Source organism: Symphalangus syndactylus, chromosome 19 (assembly GCF_028878055.3).
Source record: "Symphalangus syndactylus isolate Jambi chromosome 19, NHGRI_mSymSyn1-v2.1_pri, whole genome shotgun sequence".
In the NCBI taxonomy this organism is placed as follows: domain Eukaryota; kingdom Metazoa; phylum Chordata; class Mammalia; order Primates; family Hylobatidae; genus Symphalangus; species Symphalangus syndactylus.
The window spans coordinates 76,736,999-76,756,774 of NC_072434.2; the positions used below are offsets into that span (position 1 = coordinate 76,736,999).

The 19,776-nt window shown below is 40.7% G+C and overlaps 1 long non-coding RNA gene across 1 annotated transcript; it reads left to right on the top strand.

Annotated features, from left to right (window-relative positions):
• The first annotated feature begins 8,877 nt into the window (after positions 1-8,877).
• On the top strand, positions 8,878-17,572 carry LOC134731941 (uncharacterized). Its single transcript, XR_010114669.1, has 3 exons — positions 8,878-9,012; positions 14,742-15,029; positions 17,512-17,572. It is a non-coding gene; the product is annotated as an uncharacterized lncRNA (long non-coding RNA).
• Positions 17,573-19,776: the final 2,204 nt, after the last annotated feature.

A 19,776-nucleotide genomic window follows, 5' to 3' on the forward strand; every position in this document is an offset into this window, starting at 1 on the left:
TAAGTTCTCACCTAGATGCTTTTACATTTCTACAGAGGGCAGACAGCCACTGAAAATAAATAAATCAAAATAAGAAGATTTTAGGTTATAATTTTCTAAATGTATTTTTTTCATATTGAATTGATATTTATTTCAAGACATGCCATGTCAAAATAAAACAGAGTCCACCCTTGCCCTTAACAATAATATTGCATTAGAAAAGCACTTTACAAATGCCATCCCATCTTTAAGTATAGGTTACTGGTATGTGGGCTAATGATTACCTGAAAGCATCTCCTTATCCAGATCCTTAATTCAAGTGCTCTCTGAATATTACAAGGTGACAATAAGTGGGAAGTGTAGGAGGAAGAGGAAAAAAAGTGGACCGTTTCTTCCAGTTAAGGGTTTTATTGAAATGAGGGGATAAGGAAGTGTGAAGATATTTTTGTTGCCTTTTCATCTTTATACTGTTGATATAGTTTGACTCTGTGTCCCCATCTAAACCTCATCTTGTAGCTCCCATAATTTCCACGTGTTGTGGGAGGGGCCCCATGGGAGGTGATTGAATCATGCGGCAGGTCTTTCCCGTGCTGTTCTCTTGATAGTGAATGGGTCTCACGAGATCTGATGGTTTTAAAAATGGGAGTCTCTCTGCACAAGCTCATTTTTTGCCTGCTGCCATCCGCTTAAGCTGTGACTTGCTCCTCCTTGCCTTCCGCCATGATTGTGAGGCCTCCCCACCCATGTGGAACTGTAAGTCCAATAAACCTCTTTCTTTTGTAAATTGCCCAGTCTCTGGTATGTCTTTAAAAGCAGCATGAAAATGGACTAATACAACTGTGTGAAGTAATACTTAGAACTTAAATTCAGCAGGCTTTTCCTGAGCAGTGTGTCAATTTTCTTCCTGAAAATAACGTATTTACAAATATGTTAAGTTAGCTTACACAGCCATCTCACAGGAACTGGTAAAGATTAAAAGGGTGCACTCCTAGTATACTTGTTTGCAGTATTTTAAGAAAAATATATATTGCCATGGTGATGAAGCTCTAAATAGATCTAACAAAACATCTAAAAATTGAAAGTAGTTTAAAAAACAGGGCAAAGGAATAAATATCACCAAAGAAAAAAAGATTAATTGTAGGTTAAATAATAAATGAAATCACTAGTCAATTAACAAAACTATACAAGTCTAATAAAAAGCAAAACCAACCTAAAAGACCCAACATTTAAAAAATGCTAAAATGTCATGTAAGAAGGAACTCAAATGGGTTGCAAGGGCAAAAAAGCAATAAAGTAAATTGGAATTAGAGATGTTTTGTTGTCAAAGATAAAGCATATAAGCTGCGTCTATAGTGGGCCATAACTTGAAAGGAACAGTAGAGTTTTTAAATTTGTTGTTTGGACTATCCAAGACCCAAATGACTTGACTTTGGAGGTGATAAAATCTAGGATTTAAGAGCACTGACTTCCAAGTCAATCTTCTACTTTGTAATGCATGATTAGAAACCTCTCATTCTGATTTTTAGCTTTCTTATCTGTAAAATAGGGAAATTATATTAATTTTTAAGGTTTCTGAGAGTTTAAAAAGTGATACGTATGTTTTAAATTGACTAGACCTAAGACCACTGAGTTTATAAAGTCACAAGAACAGATCAAGTGAAATAAGGTATTAAATGTTATTAAGAGTTACTCATTTCCTTAATTAATTGAAACGTTCATTTTTCAGTTTATGGTATTGAGACTTTGCACCAAGTTTTATATTTCCCATGACCTATAAGAAGTCCTAAGAGCTAAGTTTCTGAACAAAGAGAAAAATAACATAATTTTTGACTTCTAGTAATAAATTGAACAAAGGCAGAAGTCAGTAAGAATTAACAGAAAGGCCAGGCGTGGTGGCTCATGCCTGTAATCCCAGCACTCTGGGAGGCCAAGGTGGGCATATCATGAGATCAGGAGTTCGTGACCAGCCTGGCCAACATGATGAAACCCCATCTGTACTAAAAATACAAAAATTAGCCGGGCGTGGTGGCGCGCCTCTGTAATCCTAGCTACTCAGCGGGCTAAGGCAGGAGAATCGCTTGAACCTGGGAGGCAGAGGCTGCAGCGAGTGGACATTGTGCCACTGCACTCCAGCCTGGGCAACAAGAGCGAAACTCCGTCTCACCAAAAAAAAAAAAAAAATTAACAGAAAATAATAGAGAAAAGAATCAATGAATACAAAACCTGGTTCTTTAAAAACATAAATAAAATAGAAATATTTCTAGCCTAACTGTTAAGGAAAAATAACAGAGAGAGAAAGACAGAGAAGACACAAGTTACCAATATCAGGAAGGAAAGAGAATAACATGACAGCCCCTATAACAGACATTAAAATGATAACAAAATATGAAAAAACTTATGTCAATAAATTTGACAATTTAGATAAAGTAGACGAACTTTATAAAAGACACAAACTACCAAAGCTCATTCAAGAAGAAATAGATAGCCTGAATATCCCTATGCCTATTAAAGAAAGCGAATTGTGAGTTAAAACCTCCCCACAAACAAAACGCCAGACCCAGATGGCTTCACTGGCAAATTCTACCAAACATTTAAAAAGAAGTGATACCAATAGCACAAGTTATTTCAGAAAATTGAAGAGGAAAAAACACTAACTCATTTTGTGAGGCTAGAATTATCCTTTTACCAAATCCTGACAAAATAATGACAGGTAAATAAACTGTAGACAAATGTCCATCACAAACACAGACACAAAAAATTTTAACAAAATTTTAGCAAGTTGAATACAATTATTTGTAAAAAGATAATGCATCATGACAAATTGGATTTTCCCTCTGAGTTGCTAGGCTGATTCAACATTCCAACACCAATCTCCTTTGGATTAATGTTTAAATCGTATACCTTTTTCATCCTTCCATTTTTTAAACTTTCAGTGTCTTAATATTTCAGTTGTGCCTCTTATAAGCAGTGTAGAGTAAGGTTTTATGTCTTCATCCAGTCTATTACTACTAATAAAAGATTATAGATTTTGAAATATCTTCAGTTCTGTACATTTTTGGTTTATATATTTTGAAACTGTGTTGTTAGCCGCAATATATTTAGAATTGATGTTTGTGTATTTGTTGAACATTTTTATTATAAAATCATCTGTCTCATAATTATTTCCACTTTAATAACTTATTTGTCCGATAAATTTGACTACATAAAAATTAAAAAGTGTTCATCAAATAACACCATTAAGGGATAAGTGGGAAGCCATAAAGCCATAAGTGGGAAGATAGATACAATACATACATCTGAAAGGAGCTATGTCCCAGAGTATGCAAAAAACATAAAAATCAATAAGAAAAATATCAAACACCCAGTAGCAAAATGGGCAGGACATTTGAACTGGCACTTCAAAAAAATGATATTCTAATGACTACTAAACATGAAAAGGGGCTCAACCTCATTAGAATTCAGGGATATTTAAACCATGATGAGTAACCATCACGCTTACTAGAAGGGCCAAAATTTAAATGTCTGAAGATATTCAGAATTGGCAAGGATATGGAGCAATGGGTCCTCTTGTATAAACCTGGGTGCATATTGGTACATATTAGTGTATATTGGCACCGCCTTTTTAGTAAATTACATTTTACACTACATTTTATTATACATGTACACTTTATTCCAGCAGTTTCACTGCTAAATATACCGTTGTGAGAAGTGTGTACACATGTACACCAAAAAATGTATAAGAATATTCATAACAGCACAATGTATAATCACTAAAAACTGGAAACAACCTCAGTATCTATTAACAGTAGAATTGATAAATAAATTTGGATACATTCATAGAACAGAATACTAAACAGCAACTAAAATGAATGAATCATTTCATGCAACAATTTGGATGAATATTACAAATATGTTGAGCAAAAGAAGTTGGAAAATGCATACCATATGATTCCATTTATACCATGTTCGAAGACAGACAAGCAATCTATTGTTTTAGAGGTCAGGACAGGTAGGGGATGTAGGGTGATTTGGGAAGGGGAGCAGGAGCTCTGTGGGGTTCAATAATGTTCACTCTATTGATTTGGGACGTGGTTACAGAGGTGTGTTTACCTGGAAATAATTCATCAGTCTCTGAGTTTATGACTTGTAAACTTTTCTATATGTATGTTGTACCTCAATTTAAAAGTTAATAAAATTCTTCAGATGCAAATAAAACTAAATTTATTTTTATTTCATTTAAAAAATTTTTTATCAAGAAAAGAATAAAACTAAATTTAAATTTCTTTCTGAATTTCTTGACACTGAAGCCACAAAATAGATGATATTGAATTATGTCAAACTTATTTTCCAATGCAAAGAAAAATCCAGCTGCTTTCAGTGGACCATGTTCTGTGAGGCTTATTCCCAGGTAGAGTAGGCCTCCATTTAGAGAAAATTTCTATAATGCTTCTGTGTCAGTTCCATGGGGAAAAGATTGCACCTTATTGATTCACCATTGTGTGTCTGGTACCTAGACTAATTTCTAGACCAAATTAGGTGCTCAACAACATTTGTTGAATGATTAAAGGAGTTAAAGGGAAAGAAAACTTTGTCACTTGAAGTAGTCATAAAGGTAGGCCTGGGCTCCACTGTTATTGAAAGGAGGCAAGGAAATGGTTCAAACTAGGGAAACGTCTGCAGTGTGAACACTGGTTTGTGAATATTTATCTTGTTATAAAAACATATGCTGTGAAAAGAAGCTCAGGAAATTGCAAGAGAGGAGCCTTCACTGTTGTCTTTTCCTACCAGCCTGATAAGTCACGAATACATCACAGTTGACTACTTGAAGCCCACCTATGCTTTGACTGAGTTACATGCACCCACTGGAAGTGATTTTAAATGACCTTTATCAGAGAGGTTGCAAATAGGGGCATGTTTCTTCCAAGGAGCACACTAGTTAGCTTTCATCAGTGTCAGAATTTATATATTGAAATAATAACTTACAAATATTCTGTAATTGAACCTTGGCCTATCCATGAATTTTTATCACTTTAGAGTGACTCATACGTGGACAGGTAGAAAATCCACGTGTGACACAGAACCTAAGCTGTGGAGAATTAGTCTCAGCACAAATTGTCTTTACCAGGCATTTTGGCATTTAGTCTCACATTGCCTTGAATTTTTGTTTGCTCTTTTCATAAAAACATTCCTCACCTCCCATCTAAACTGTAAGCTCATTTCAATCTGGAGCTGTGAGTGTTTATTCTCAGACGTCTCACCTGGACACTGAGCCATTAAGAAACATGAACTGACCTGAGCCAAGTACCAACCGTGTGGGCTGAGCTGTTTGGATCGCAGCTGACCACCGTCTGGCAGCCCACATATTCCCAAGAGCCAAGGGCATTAGCCAAGTCCCATCCAGGAAGACAGAATCTATGTTAAGTATTTAAAACAAATAATTTAATTCGGGGAACTGGTAACACAGGTGATGGAGGAGTTGGAAAGCCAATAGAGAGAGATGAGGTTCCTCAGGTATTAGCCATAGCAGGAAGCCACGGCCACTCCTAGGCTAGAAAAGCAAAAGGAGGAGGCAGTGTTACTGGAGCCCAGCAGTCAAGGTCACCAAACATGAGCTGGGTCCATGTGGGCTGGTTCACCAAGAGCCAGAACCAAAGGAGATGCAGCTGCTGGCAGAGAAGCTACCCAAGGCAGAGTGGGAGGGAGCGAAATCCATGGCATCTCCCTTCCCTCACCCTCCAAATTCTCCCCACAGCCTCCCACTGATCAGGCCCAGCTGGAAGGTCTAGGAATAGTTGTGAGGGCAAGGCAGACCCACGATGGGCATACCAAGTCCTTATACCATTTCCTTAGCCCTTCTCCCCATTCCCTTATTGCAAAGATGCATGTTCTCTGGTGCAGTTGAATTCAGCTGTGGATCATCTGCTCTACCCTCTGCAACCCCATCCTCATAGCCACCCTCCTAGGCATGTAGGAGATGCCTGGCCTTTCCAAGGAGCAGCAAGGTGGCCAGGGTGGTGGAGCCTAGTGAGTGAGGGGGCTAGGGAAGCAGTGGAGGTCAGAGAAAAAGGGAGCAGAGCATATCCTGCAAGGCCTTTGGCTTTCCTCTGAGTGAGTGAGTAGGGGAGGCCTCTGAGGGTTTTCAGCAGAGGAATAATGGGATCTGACCTTTTCATTACAATAATTCTGGCTGCTGAGTTGAGAATCCACTGTGGTAGAGGGGAGGGAGCAGGATAAATTCAGGGAGACCAGATAGGATCATTACCATGATAATTCAGACAAAATGGTCCAGGCCAATGTTGGTGAGGAGCCAGGGTGGAGCTCTAGGGTCCCTCAACTTTAGGCATCAGGGAGATGAAGAGGGATGAGGAAGCGCACTGAAGACACGGCCAAGGAGCAGGGATAAGGAACAGGAGGGTGGTGTCTTAAAAGCCAACTGAGGAAAGTGTAGCAAAGAAGAGGGAGAGGTCACACCATCAGTCCCATCACCACCGACGGCCAACTGGGAGGAAGACTGAGAAGGTTGGATTTATCCGCCTGCAGTTTCGGTGACTTCCATGGGGCCAGTGTTGGCAGCATGGTGGGGTGATGGCTGATTGCAGTGGGTTGAGACACAGGGGCTTGAAACGAGTTGGAGACAAGGAGAGGGTTCCCTTTCCAGGTGTTTGGCTGAAGAGGGGAGTAGGGGCATGGGATGTGGCTGATCAGGGAACTTAGTTTTGTTTATTACTGATTTTGAATGTGATAAATAAGAGTATGTTTCTACACTAAAAATAAAAGTGCACTAGAAAGGGGAAGACATGAATTAGGATACATCCTAAAATTAGAATTTTGGTGAAATGATGTCCTTGAAAGGTTAAGAAAGGATGCAATTTTATTATATTTTTATTTTATTTTTAAATAGAATTGTATTTCTTTAAAGTGTACAGCATGTTTATGTATACATAATAAAGAATATGATGTGTATATATATACTTATATATAGGAATGATTAGTCATATCAAGCTAGTTAATATTCATCTCACAGTTACCTGTGTGGGGCGGGGGGATGGGGGGCGGTGCCCAGTGAGAGCACTTAACAATCTACTCTCTTTGCAAATCTCTCTTTGCAATACAGTATTACTATAGTCTTCCTGCCATACATTAGATTTCTAGAATTACTCATCCTACATAACCGCAATTTTGTACCCCTGGACTAACATCTCTACATTTCTCCCACCTCCCACCCCTGGTAACCACGCCCTGTGTAGTCAGCTTTTTTAGATTCCACACATCAGTGAGATCATGCAGTATTTTACATTTCTGTGCCTGGCTCAGTCCACTTGGCATAACATCCTCCAGGTTGAAGGACGGAGTTTCAGCATTACCAGCCTTTTGTGGCACCTGGGACTTTCCCAGCACTAAGCTTCCTATGTCCCAGGAAACCATCAGCCCTGGGCAACCAGGATGGTTACTCACCTGAAGGGAAGTAAGTAGGAAGCAAGAACAGCCATCAATGAGATTGGGTAAGGCTGCCGCGTCCCTGTAATCCCAGCTACTTTGGAGTTTGAGGCAGGAGGATCACTTAAGCCCAGGTGTTTGAGACCAGCCTGGGCAACAGCAGGACCCCCATCTCAAAGGAAAAAAAATGATTGGGGAAGGAGGTGCCGGGGATTTTTTTTGTAGCAAAGTGAACCTGAGGAGGCACCTCCAAGTGGGCCACACAAGTTACCAAATCCCAAGAGAGCACGAGAGAATGGAGAGAGGTGGCCTTTTCTTTATGGTTTTTAAGCTTCTGATCAAAACAATCTGTCGTGAGAGAAAATCTTTAGCAACAAAGGCTTTGAGCTCATGAGGGAAAAACCCCAACTAATGTCCAAAAAGAAATCAAATAGGAGTCTTAGCTGATAGCCAGTGAAAAGAGAAAAATTCAAAATATTATCCACATCACCTACCGTATCTCTGCAGTTAATGGAAAATCACATCGTCTGTGAGCTTTTCGGAAAGAGGTTCACTAGATAAGATGATCTGAAAAAATCCGACATAGAGAACTATTGACCATACCATTTGTTTTTCTTCTATTCTCTGGCTGTGATTGTAAACTTTGCTTGCTTGATAAGAACCTTTCATGGGAAGGAGCTATAGATAATATCCTCCTAGGTCCCCGGCTTATGCTCAAGTGATAAATCATGTCAAGATAAGGAAATCATTTGGTTCTTTAAAGTTGAAAAGAAGATGTGATTTTGTGGATATATGGGATGGTTTCCTATAATCAGTTACCCAAAATAAACCATATTATTTAGCGACTGTCTGCAGAAAGACAACCTAACAGATGTTTAAGACAATGAAAGAAAGCTGAAAATATCTCAAATATAGAAGTGCTTTAAAAAAAAAAATGTGTATTGATTTTGGAGTGAGGGAGTGAGAGACATATGTTTATATATTTCTCATTCCCTCACTAGCCTGATACTGCTTTTATGGGACAGGTTTTTTTTTTTTTTTCTGCATAAGATAGAAACTGATGCTGTGAACACTTCAAGTCTAGGAGAAAAAAATATGAGTTGAAGCTATGTATGATCAGGATTTTGAACTATAAGAAATGTGGCTTGTGTGGAAATCTCTGAAGTCTATGAGATTACAAAGTGGAAGTCACAGGTAAACTGTGTCTAAGGAAGGTGTAAAGAAGGAAAGGAAAAAGAACTGGGCACATTTGGAGTCACAGGTATTTTTGTTGCAATTTCACCATAGAATATAAGGCCGGGGGTTTCTTTTATGGATGAAAGCAGTAATCCACAAATATGACACCTTTTTTCCCACCCTCCCCCAGCCTGCTTACCCAACTCACTCATACTTCCTGTTTACCCCAAATAACCCGTACTTCCTGTCTACCCCGAGACATCCAGTGCCTTAGGGCTCAGGGCTGAGACAGAGCGCGTGCCAACTGCACCTGCGCGGGGACTTAGTTCTTGGAGAAGGGCCCCAATAGGTAAATGACTCCAGAAGGTCTTCTTCCAGCAGCCAGAGTAAGACAGGAAATGAAGCCGATTTATTGACAAGGTAAGGGAGCCAAGGCTGGGCCAGGTCTAGAAGGGGAAATGGGGGCATTTTCTACTGAGCAGACAGCCTTTGCTTCTCCCGCCCGGCCAGGTGTCATATTTGTGGATTACTGCTCTCATTACTACTTCACCCACGAGAATCAGGCAGGTGGCAGCTGAGAGTCCTGCCCCGGGGTTTCTCCCGGTTTTCCTCTAAAGCACCGGGGTGGATTCAAGGGTCTGGGGTAGACCTGCTTTAGAAGCCTCAGGTGTGAGCCCTGAATTCGTGTGTCCTGAGATGAGGACAAGTTTTTTGGGTCACTAGAGAGCATTCTCTGATGGTGACTGAAGAATTCTCTGTCCGTGTTCTTTCCTGGTTTATTCTCCTGATATAAAATCCCAGGCTGTGCTAACAGCTTCCGCAGATAGCACATTAAATAGGAATCTCTTGTGTGCTGATACCTGTTCTAGTCCTGCACACGAAGCAAATCCCGGCTTTGGGGCAGCAGGGAAGATGTACACACTCACCTGTGGCCACAGAGAGTGGGCAGTGGATGCCGAGAGTGGCCAGCCACTCATGCAGGTAGGAGGCCAAGGCAGGAGGTCCTGGTTCTGTCCCTGGAAGGAAGCAAATACTAAGAATGAGAGAGGGGAAGCCAGCAGGGGAGGCACCAGGGTTTCTCCTCCTCCCGCTGAAGGGTTTTGAGTCCTGTATTTTGCTGAGGAGCGTCTTTCTCTCCTGGCTTTTCTGCTCCCTCCCTTCTCTCCCCTCACCCGCTTTTTACCCCTATCTAATCCTGAGCCCCATGGTGGACAAGAGGATCTGCAAGTGTGCGGGAGAGTGTGCGTATTGGTGAGATGTGGGCATTGGTGAGATGTGGGCATTTGGAAGGAGAAGAACTGTCAGAATTATTTGGAGGAAAGGAAGGAGGTTTCCATTCTGGGTTCTTTCCTTTCTTTTCTTTTTTTAGAGACAAGGTCTTGCTCTATCACCAAGGCTGGAGTGCAGTGGCACCATCATGCCTCACTGTTACCTCCCATTTCTGGGTTCAAGTGAGCCTCCTACCTCAGCCTCCTGAGTAGCTGGAACTAGAGGTACATGCCACCATGCCTGGATAATTTTTAATTTTTTTGTAGCTATATGCTGGTGCCACTGTCCTTTGTCTCCTACCCCAAAGCTATGCCTGGTTCATTGTGACAACATTGTAGCCCAGGAAGAAAAAAATATATATATATAATATAATAATATTATTATATATTATGTTATTATATATAATATAATAATATTATTATATATATTGTTATTATATATAATATAATAATATTATTATATATATTGTTATTATATATAATATAATAATATTATATATTGTTATTATATATAATATAATATTATATATTGTTATTATATATAATATAATAATATATATTATGTTATATATAATATAATAATAATATATATTATGTTATATATAATATAATAATATTATATATTATGTTATTATATTATATTATGTTGTTATATTATATAATAATATTATAAGACATATTACTATCCAGTAAAGTGGCCTGAGTATAAAAGGAAGGAGCTTCATCAGGGGGCTCTGGAGGCTCTACACTGATGCCTATTTAGTCTGATTTCCAGTGATTTAGGTCAAACACATTTTGCAGAAATGGAGGAAAAAATCATATGATGAGGGAAAGAAGTGCTCACCTGCCAGCATTCTCCCCCACCCACTGCACCCACCGACCTTGGCTTTCCTGGAGGCAGTGAATGTTACCCACAGCACAGAAGTCACCAAGGGGCTAGGCAAGCAAATGGGATTTTTAATATGAGCACTTCTTGCCTCAGCTCTGCTGTTCAGCCTACTCATGAATGCCCAGCCAGTGCAGTTCTGCCTCTCCATGTGCTTATGTGCATATATATATATATATACATATTTTACCATCCAGTAAAGGGTCCCGAGTATAAAAGGAAGGAGCTTCATCAGAAGGCTCTGGAGGCTCTACACTGATAGCTATTTAGTCTGATTTCCAGTGATTTAGATCAAGCACATTTTTGCAGAAATGAAGAAAAAAAATGGGTAGAGAAATGTTTGATTTACAAGCCCTTTTCCCATGCCTTGTAAAATTCACCTAGGCTATGTTCCATTCTCTTGGGAGTGATGCCTGCTCCCCAGATTAATTCCATTGATGTCTATTTCCAGTGATTGAAAAAGTTTCCTAAATTCAATTTGAGATTAGCCTGTCACCCAGGCTAATCTCAAACTACTGGCTTCAAGTAATCCTGCTGCATCAACCTCCCAAAGTGCTAGAATTAAGGCATGAGCCACCGCGCCCATCTGGTAACTTTATTCTTTGATCACCAGTACACACTTTGCCCAAGGGTCATTGTCCTCTCTCCTTCCACTAACTTAAGCACCTTTGCATCTCCCTTATTTATTGCTCTGCCTGATAGATAGCGGTGTTTGGTGAAGATAGGCTTGATGAATGAATGAATGCCCAAATGAAGAAGACAGGCTGAGCTTCCAGAAAATTGTTCTTATCTCACTCTGCCTCTAGCTAAGGAGCATCCAAGTGGGGCCTGTCTGTCCAGCCCAGGCTGAAGAATCATCTTCTCCTTTCCCATTGAAGCCATAGGAAAGCCGCTGTTCTGGCCACCAACACCAAGAAGGACCATAAAGCTCAGGGCCTGACCACAGGGCAGCCAGTCCAGTTCTGCCTCTCCATGTGCTTATGGAGTCACAGGTTTGCCCCTCCTCATCCTTCCTAAGGGGAATAACACAGCACGAATACTCTCATGTTGCCAGCCCTCAGAACACAGAATTCTCAGGGCCAAGAAAGTGAATAGAAGGTTTGAAAACATACTCTGGTCACCATATTAGACACAGGAAACCAAGACACATAAAGGCTGACAGTGCTTACCAGCCACAGCTTCTCTCCTGGCAAATGCTGGATGAAGAAAATCCACTGACGAGTTATTCACACTATGCTCTAGATCCTACATGGTCATTAAAGGGAAGCACAGAACCTCCTCACTCAGGGATAGCCGTTGCTACATTTCTTTAACCATTTTTTCTCCATCTCTGCAAAAAGGTGTTTGACCTAAATCACTGGAAATCAGGCTAAATAGGTATCAATGTGAATACCCCCTCCTGATGAAGCTCCTTCCTTTTATACTCAGGACCCTCTTCTGGATGAAGCTCCTTCCTTTTATACTCAGGCCCCTCTTCCCTCTTCTTCTGGATGGTAAAAATAAGATTTCTTCTTCCTGGGTTCCATTGTTGTCAAAATGAGCCAATCATAAAGCTAAGGTCTAGGAGCCTTCCAGGCTCCAACTCCCAGGCTAGACTGTGTCTCCTTCCCCTGTGTTCCAGGAGCCCATCTCAGTACCAAGGATATGCTCAAGGACAAACAAATGTTCTTTTAGTGCTCTCTCTGCCCACCCCGTTCCTTCCACTGGCCTGGCCCCCCTGCTTCAGGGGCTCTGCCTTCCTCTGGGTCTTTTTCCATGCCTTGTAAAATTCACCTAGGCTATGTTCCATTCTCTTGGGAGTGATGCCTACTCCCCAGATTAATTCTATAGACTAAACTGAGGTTAATTGTAAAATGTTGGAAATTTGGCATTTTAATAGGGAGTCATTGAAGGACTGGAGAGCTGCATTTTAGAAAAATCAATCTAGAAATTATGTAGAGTAAGGAATGGAGACAGAAGGCTTAGAAAAGAGGAAAAAGAGTTAGCATACTATATCAAATTAAGTACAAAATTATGAGGGTATCGGCTGGCATGACTGTCGTGGACTGGCAAATATTTGCCATTTTTCGGATGCCAGACTCTAACAGTTTTCCTGTGTTTGGGAAACATTAGAATGAAGCTTTCTCTAGGTAAAAGCTAGAACTTTGATAAGAATGAACTCTTTCTCAGCCTTCTTGGCACCTAATGTGAAGCCACAAGACTTAAACTTGGCTCATCAGTCACTCATTTAAGAGAGGAAGCAGACGCCGAAAAGATGTCATTTTCTGGCAAAAGAAGTAGAATATGGCAGAAAGATACCATGATTTCAGAGGCCACAGTGCCTCCAGGCTGTGAGAACTCCCTGCTTCAATCTCTGGAGATCCTGAGTTTCCTAATTTTTTTTAATAGATAAGTTTTCTTTCTGCTTTGCTTTCTACCTAGAATGGGTTTCATTCTGGCAACCTTGATTAACACGAGAGGATATTGAAAGGATTGGATGAAAGTTATCCCACTGATTCCTTAACAAGATGGTAAGCACTTAAAGAACCCAATTTCATCTTCTTTACTACCCTGGCAGTGCTTAGACTATATACAGGCATTTCATAAGCAATGGAGATGATGCACACTGACTGAAAATATTTTGAAAGTTGTAAAAGACCCTCTGATTCTTAAAGCCAGGTTGGGCACAACTCATGCAAGTGTTCAGTGGCCTCCAGAGCTCTCAGCCCAGCTGGGTATCCTTTAGGGTAAGTAATCATACTTCCTGGAAGCCCACTTACTCCATCTGTGAAGTGGAGGCCATAGGGAATATCTAACAAGTATCTAGTGATGAAATTCACGGGTGCTTGGAAAGGGCACTGTTTTGGACTGAGCAAGGCTCAGGAAGGTGGGGAGGCATAATCGCTCCCACAGAAATTGCATTTGTCTCTAAGGTTTGATCTGCCTGTATGAATGAAAGAAAGAATTTAGCACGAGGGATATTTAAAATTGGATCCTTTATTTGCCTGAACAAATGCCTCGTGCATTTTTGAGTTTCATTTCCTGTTTTGTTTATCTCCAGAAGAAAAGAAAATAAGGCAGAAAAGTCTCCAGCAGAGCTGAGGCAAGAAGTGTTCATATTAAAAACCCCATTTGCTTGCCTAGCCCGTTGGTGACCTCTGTGCTGTGGGTAACATTCACTGCCTCCAGGAAAGCCGAGGTCGGTGGGTGCAGTGGGTGGGCGGGAATGCTGGCAGGTGAGCACCTCTTTCCCTCATCATCTACCATCCATCAGAGGACTGTCTCCCCTGATTCTTATCTGACACTCATTTGCACTGCTTGAAGAGAAGGTGCAAGGAACTAGGAGAAGATGCTCAAAAAAACATGGATCAGGAAGATGACTGCAAGCATTGGAGAAACCAGGCATTGATTTCGTGGGCCTCTAGGGAAGAGCTCTTGGGTGCTCTTACAAGGATGACGAGGGCTGTGTTGATCTTGGGAGATGCAGCTAAGCGGTTGTGGGTCAAGAGAATTAAATTGCAGAGGCTTAGGTGTCAAAATAAAGAGGAACCAAGAAACAAAAGCACGCAGAGCTTTCCAAACTACATTCTTAGCATTTAGTGGTAGCCTTTCTTTAAAATAGCTAAGACAAGGAACATACCACTGCATTATGAACCTGTTGTAGCAGTCATGACCATTTCACGGAGTAATACCAACTTGCCAAAAGGATTGACTCAGAGTTAAATAGTGAAGGGAGGGAAGTGGTTATCTTTTGACTCTATAACATATTCGTCTTAATATCATGATGTTATCTTTGAAATTCTTAAATTTCAATAATTATAGTGACAATTTTATGAGTTGGGTGTTGGATTCTCACAATCACTGAAAGGTTTAGTTGGGTGACTTTAGCTCTTTTTTGGGCATCAGTTTAACAATAGTAACTATTTATGTCGCTTTACTGTTTAAGATATTTCCTGAACACTATCTCACTCTTAACAACTTAGTGAGATTGTTTTTCTGACTTTCCCACTTTACAGCTGAAGAAACTGAGGCTCAGGGAAAGAGAACTGGCACTTGCTTTTGACCCCAAATCCTGGCTCTCCTGGCTGCTCTGTGAAATCCTAAATCATGGTAACCCTGGATACCACCATACCAGCTTTGGTTGCATGATAGGATTAAGGCCAATATCATCTATGCTGCAGTGAAGGCATGGATGGGAAACTCACAGTGAAGGAGAATGTAGTGCATTGAAATGACAAAACATTGCATCTGTGCTGTAAACTACGACTGAAATGCTTCACGCTCTCCTTAAGGAAGTGAATCAGGTAAGCAAAGCTCTGTTTACCACACGGGAAAGCACCTTCACAAAAACCCAGGCCTGGACTCAGCCCCTGGTTCTGTGCACAGTGCTAAACTCAGTGGGATTTCCAGTGACTCCTAGATGAAGCAGACATTATTTCACTCTACAGTCTCTACCCTATGCTCACAAACCAGCCTCTAGGAATTTATCCCCACTAGCCAGTTCACATTTTTCATATGAACTCAGAGGGATATTTTTAAAAGTCGACTGAGCAGACTGGGTCCCCATAAGAAAAATGGCTCATGGTGGAGACCCTGTTCTGTCCCCAGGTCCTGCAGCATCAGCACAAATGGGACTTTGATCTGGAGTGCGCGTCTTCACCCTCTTTGCTGTTTTTATTGACACTGTGCAGTAAGAGCAGTGTAATTTCCTCCCATTTCAGCTCTGGCTTTTCTGAGACAGAACTGGAGGGAAATTGAGCTGTGACTGATGGAAAATGCAATGGCTTTGAGTCAAGATGTGTCAGGTAGAGCTCCCTGTGGTAAATCTAGCCTGAATCTGTCCAAACAGGCTTGCTCTTGTGTTGCCACTTGGGGCTGATTTTTCTTTAAATAAAAAGTACAAAATTTGCATAGAATTCCTTTTCTCTCCCTTTCCTCTCCTCCTTTCCTTTCATTTCCTTCTTTATTTCTTTCTCCCTTTCGTTCTTTCTTTCTCTTTTCCTTTCTGCCTTTTTATCTTCCCTTCTCTCTTATGCTCTGTCTCTTCCTCCTTCCTTCTATCCTTCCTTCCTTCCTCTTCCCTTTCTCATGCCTTCCTTTCTTTGATCACGTTGGCTAGTATATAAAAGTTCTGTTAAAGATTAATTCCAAGGTCAGTTTTTATTTTATTTATTTATTTATTTATGTAAAGAAATGGGGTCTCCATGTGTTGCCCAGGCTGGTCTTGAACTCCAAGACTCAAGGGATCCTCCCACCCTGGCCTCCCCAAGCGCTAGGATTACAGGCATGAGCTACCACACCCAGCCCCAAGGTCAGCTTTTAGATCTGTTCTCAAAGCTTTCCTAAAACTGAGACAGTGATTCCTTACATTAATGAATTGTGTAATTAAGCCCCTCTGTCTGCAGGAATCGTGGGACTAATCCGACACCTAGGCATTGCTTTTGGCTGAGATGGAGGCAGAAAGTGCAGCACAGTGCCAGCCCCACAAGCAGGAGCTGCTAAGGCAGGGACAAAGTTGGAGAAGATGCTGCCAAGCCTCGTGGGGAGGCCCAGGGCACATTCTCCCCTAGGTACCATTGGAGGACTTCTTGTAAATCTCCAGGTTATGGTAGATGAGGATGTCAGGTGCCAACTCTCAGATGAACCAGCAGATTGGGGCTGTAGGTCAGAGATTTTGCTAAAGGTTAATGAAATCTCCTTGGGATGGTGGCAGTTGGAGGAGTGGACACACCTTTTCCCGTGAGCAGGATGTTTATCATACTAAACACCAACTACTAACTGTTACTTAAACCTTCTGTGAGGGGGTCCTGTTTAGACTTTGTTCAACAGGATTTATTTCTGACTCATTAGTGGAAAGAGTTATGTTTGGCTTTTTTTTTTTCACCTAAAGTTACTATCATGTATAATTTACAATATACACAGACTTTTTCTTTTATTTTGTCTTAATAAATCTTCAAAATAATCCTGTGAAATAGGTACCATCTCCATTTTTCCATATCCCACACAATCTAGACATTTTAAAAAATCAATCACAGTAATAGTGACAAGTCAGATTTTCCTAGTTATGCCTCCATTCACTGCTTTAGGACCTCCAGCATTTTCCTGATGCTACTTCATGGCTCAGAAACGACTTCCAAACCCAGCACCTCAGTCACAGGGTGGAGATGGGGAATTGGCATTTATATTCCATTATTCCATTCCACCTTATTTTCTTTGTGACTTCTTGTGTGACAGGGCTGGAAAGATTTTTTTAAATACCTTTTAAGACTCTCTTGCAGCTAGGGTCCTGGATGGTTTGTTTATGATGAACTCGCATGATTTGGAAGACGGAAGTGTGGCAGGGGCTACTGCCTGTGGCTTCAGTTGCAGCTCCTGGAGCTACTGTCCTGGAGATGATGCTGGGCTGCCTGACTCAGCATTCCTGACTCACCATCCAGGGTCTAGCCACTAGCTTCAGTGGTGCTGAGAAGCAAGTGTGGTTCTGTGCCTGCTGGATGTGTGTTCTTGAGCTCAACCACTCGGGAGCTGCTTAGCAGAGGTAGACTCTTCTCCAGTGGGCCAGTTTGTTGCTGCTCTGAGTTATCCTACTCATAGCTCTCCCAAAGATTCTGAAAATTCTTAATTCCTGTTATTGAATCCTCTTTTTGCTGAAAGTAGCTAGAAAATTTTCAGTTTCATGTACCTGGGTCTGGGAGTCCCCACAAGTGTGTCCTGTCCGCCTATAGTCACAGCCATCTCACCTCCAGGTGACAGTGGTCATACCCGCCAAACCTTCTTCTGCCCCAGGCCCTTATAGTGACCCCTACTGCTAAGACTTCTCGTGCCCATGAAGACTCCTGCACTTCCACTGCTGTTGGAAGCTGAAGACCATCAGAGGCCTACTGTCAAAGGTATGCCCAGCTGAAGCTCCTCCACAGGGAGCATCCATCCTCTGGCACCCTCAATGTGGGAGCGAGCGAGGCAGTCATCTCTGGTAAAATGGCGGAGAACCTCCATCCCACTGCAGGATTGCTTTGCTACCTTCATGACTCTCAGACACTATTATTATTGCACAGATATGCTCTTCAGCTTGACTTGGAGCTTCCTGCTCTCTGGTTCTTGACCCAACATTTACAAATTAAATAACAGTATTTAATTAATACTATGTAGTCTAATAAGTTATTAGTTAATAATTAATATTAATTAACAATTAATTAAATGACAAGTATTTGTTGAGTGCCTAATGAAGGACATGCATGAGATTACACCTGAAATTATCTGTTGACTCTGGTAACTGAGTCATGTTTGTGTTCCTAGTGCTCTCTTTCCATGGAAGGAGTCCCCTCCAGGCATGAATACACCCCCTCACCTGTCACAAAAATACTCCGCAGAGCTGTCCAGCAAGTCTGCCAGACATGTCTGCAACCTGAGGGAATAAACTAACACTACCTAAGCTTCAGCGAGGAGGAGGGCATGGACGATGCGAGGTGACTGGGGAAGATGTCTGTGATGGATCCCTGGTTCTTACCAGAGTGACCTCCCCAAGGTCAACATCACTCATCCACGCTTTCATCAAGTAGATCCCAAGAAGGAAGGGATACTCTAGACAGCTTAACTTAGGAAGCTCTTGCTTTGCTGAGTCACTTGAATATTGCACCTGCAAACCTTTCTTTTACATGGCTTTTTTGGGGATTCCATTCCTTATTCATTCCATCACTAGAACATGAAAAAAATATGCCCACAGAAAAGCACGTTTCCTTGAAAGATTTTCAAGTTCCTCAGTATTGTAGTTAGAATCTTAGGTCTGATTTACCCTTTGAAAACTTCTCCTTTGATGTAGTATTTTAGCTGTAATTATTAGGACAAAAGATCAGAGAACCATAAAAGAAAAATGACATCTTAAATCTTTACTTAAATGGACTTAAATTTAAATAGACTTAAATTATTTACAGAGCCCACACTACATTCTGCTATAGAGAAAATAGCAAGAAAAAAAGTGAAAGGAAAACTTCCCAAAAATTTTGTTTGGAAAAGTTTTCTTCAGAAACATATCCAAGGATCTCTTTATGATAGAAAAGAGAAAGGTCTTTGGAACTTTTGAGGGGGAAATGCTGTTTTTAATAAAAAAGCAATTCAAGGAATATTTATTTATTTACTTAGTTTCAAAAGGTATCCTTTAGTGTTGAGACCCCAGGAAGGCCAATGTCATGTTTCCTGAGGCTGTTTGGAAAAGGAAGGAGTTTTTACATAAAAGCGATCAATTCACAGAGAAGCAAAGAAGTGCTGGAATTGGCTTTGGCCCCTTATGTCCACAAGACCCAGAAACCGAGACAGATAGTAGTTAAAATTCAAAAATTTTTTCCTGAAAAGATCCAACTTTGACACAAAGGAATTGTTTACTTTTTAAATATACATGTCTGCAGGAAATTTTGTGAGGTCTCTATCCATGTGTATGTGAGTAGATCTCTCTCTCTCTCTCTCTCTCTCTCTCTCTGTCTCTCTCTCTCTCAGCTTTTTGGATTTTCTCTTTACCTTATATGTTACAAACTTTTACAAACATGTGTCTAAATGTGGATTTTTAAAAAATTCATTCTGCTTGCCACTTTGGGAGATATTTTTTCTATCTAAGGACTCAGGCCTCTTTTTTTTTTCTTGCAAAATTCTTACTTTTCAAACATTGTCCCCCAAGAACCCTCTCTATTTTCCATATCTAGAACTCATTGAATAATTATGGAAATTTCTAGATTAATCCTCCCTGTCCCTTAACTTTTTATAATATTTTTTCTTTGCAATCCATTCTGGAATTTTTTTTCAGTTTTATCTTCTATTTCATGAATTCAGTCTTGAACTATACCCAGATTAATACTCGACAAATCTATTGAGCTTTTGTTTCAATAACTGTATTCTTCAATTCCAAAATTTCTAATTTTTTTTTCTCCAACCATGAATTCATGTTTAATGGATGCTATTTCCCCCTTTGTTTCCTTAAGGGTAGGAAAACAATTCTCTCAGGGGTGAGTTGAGTGCTCGTGCTTGCAGCCTGTCCTCCTGCTGCTGGGTCTTCTCAGAGGG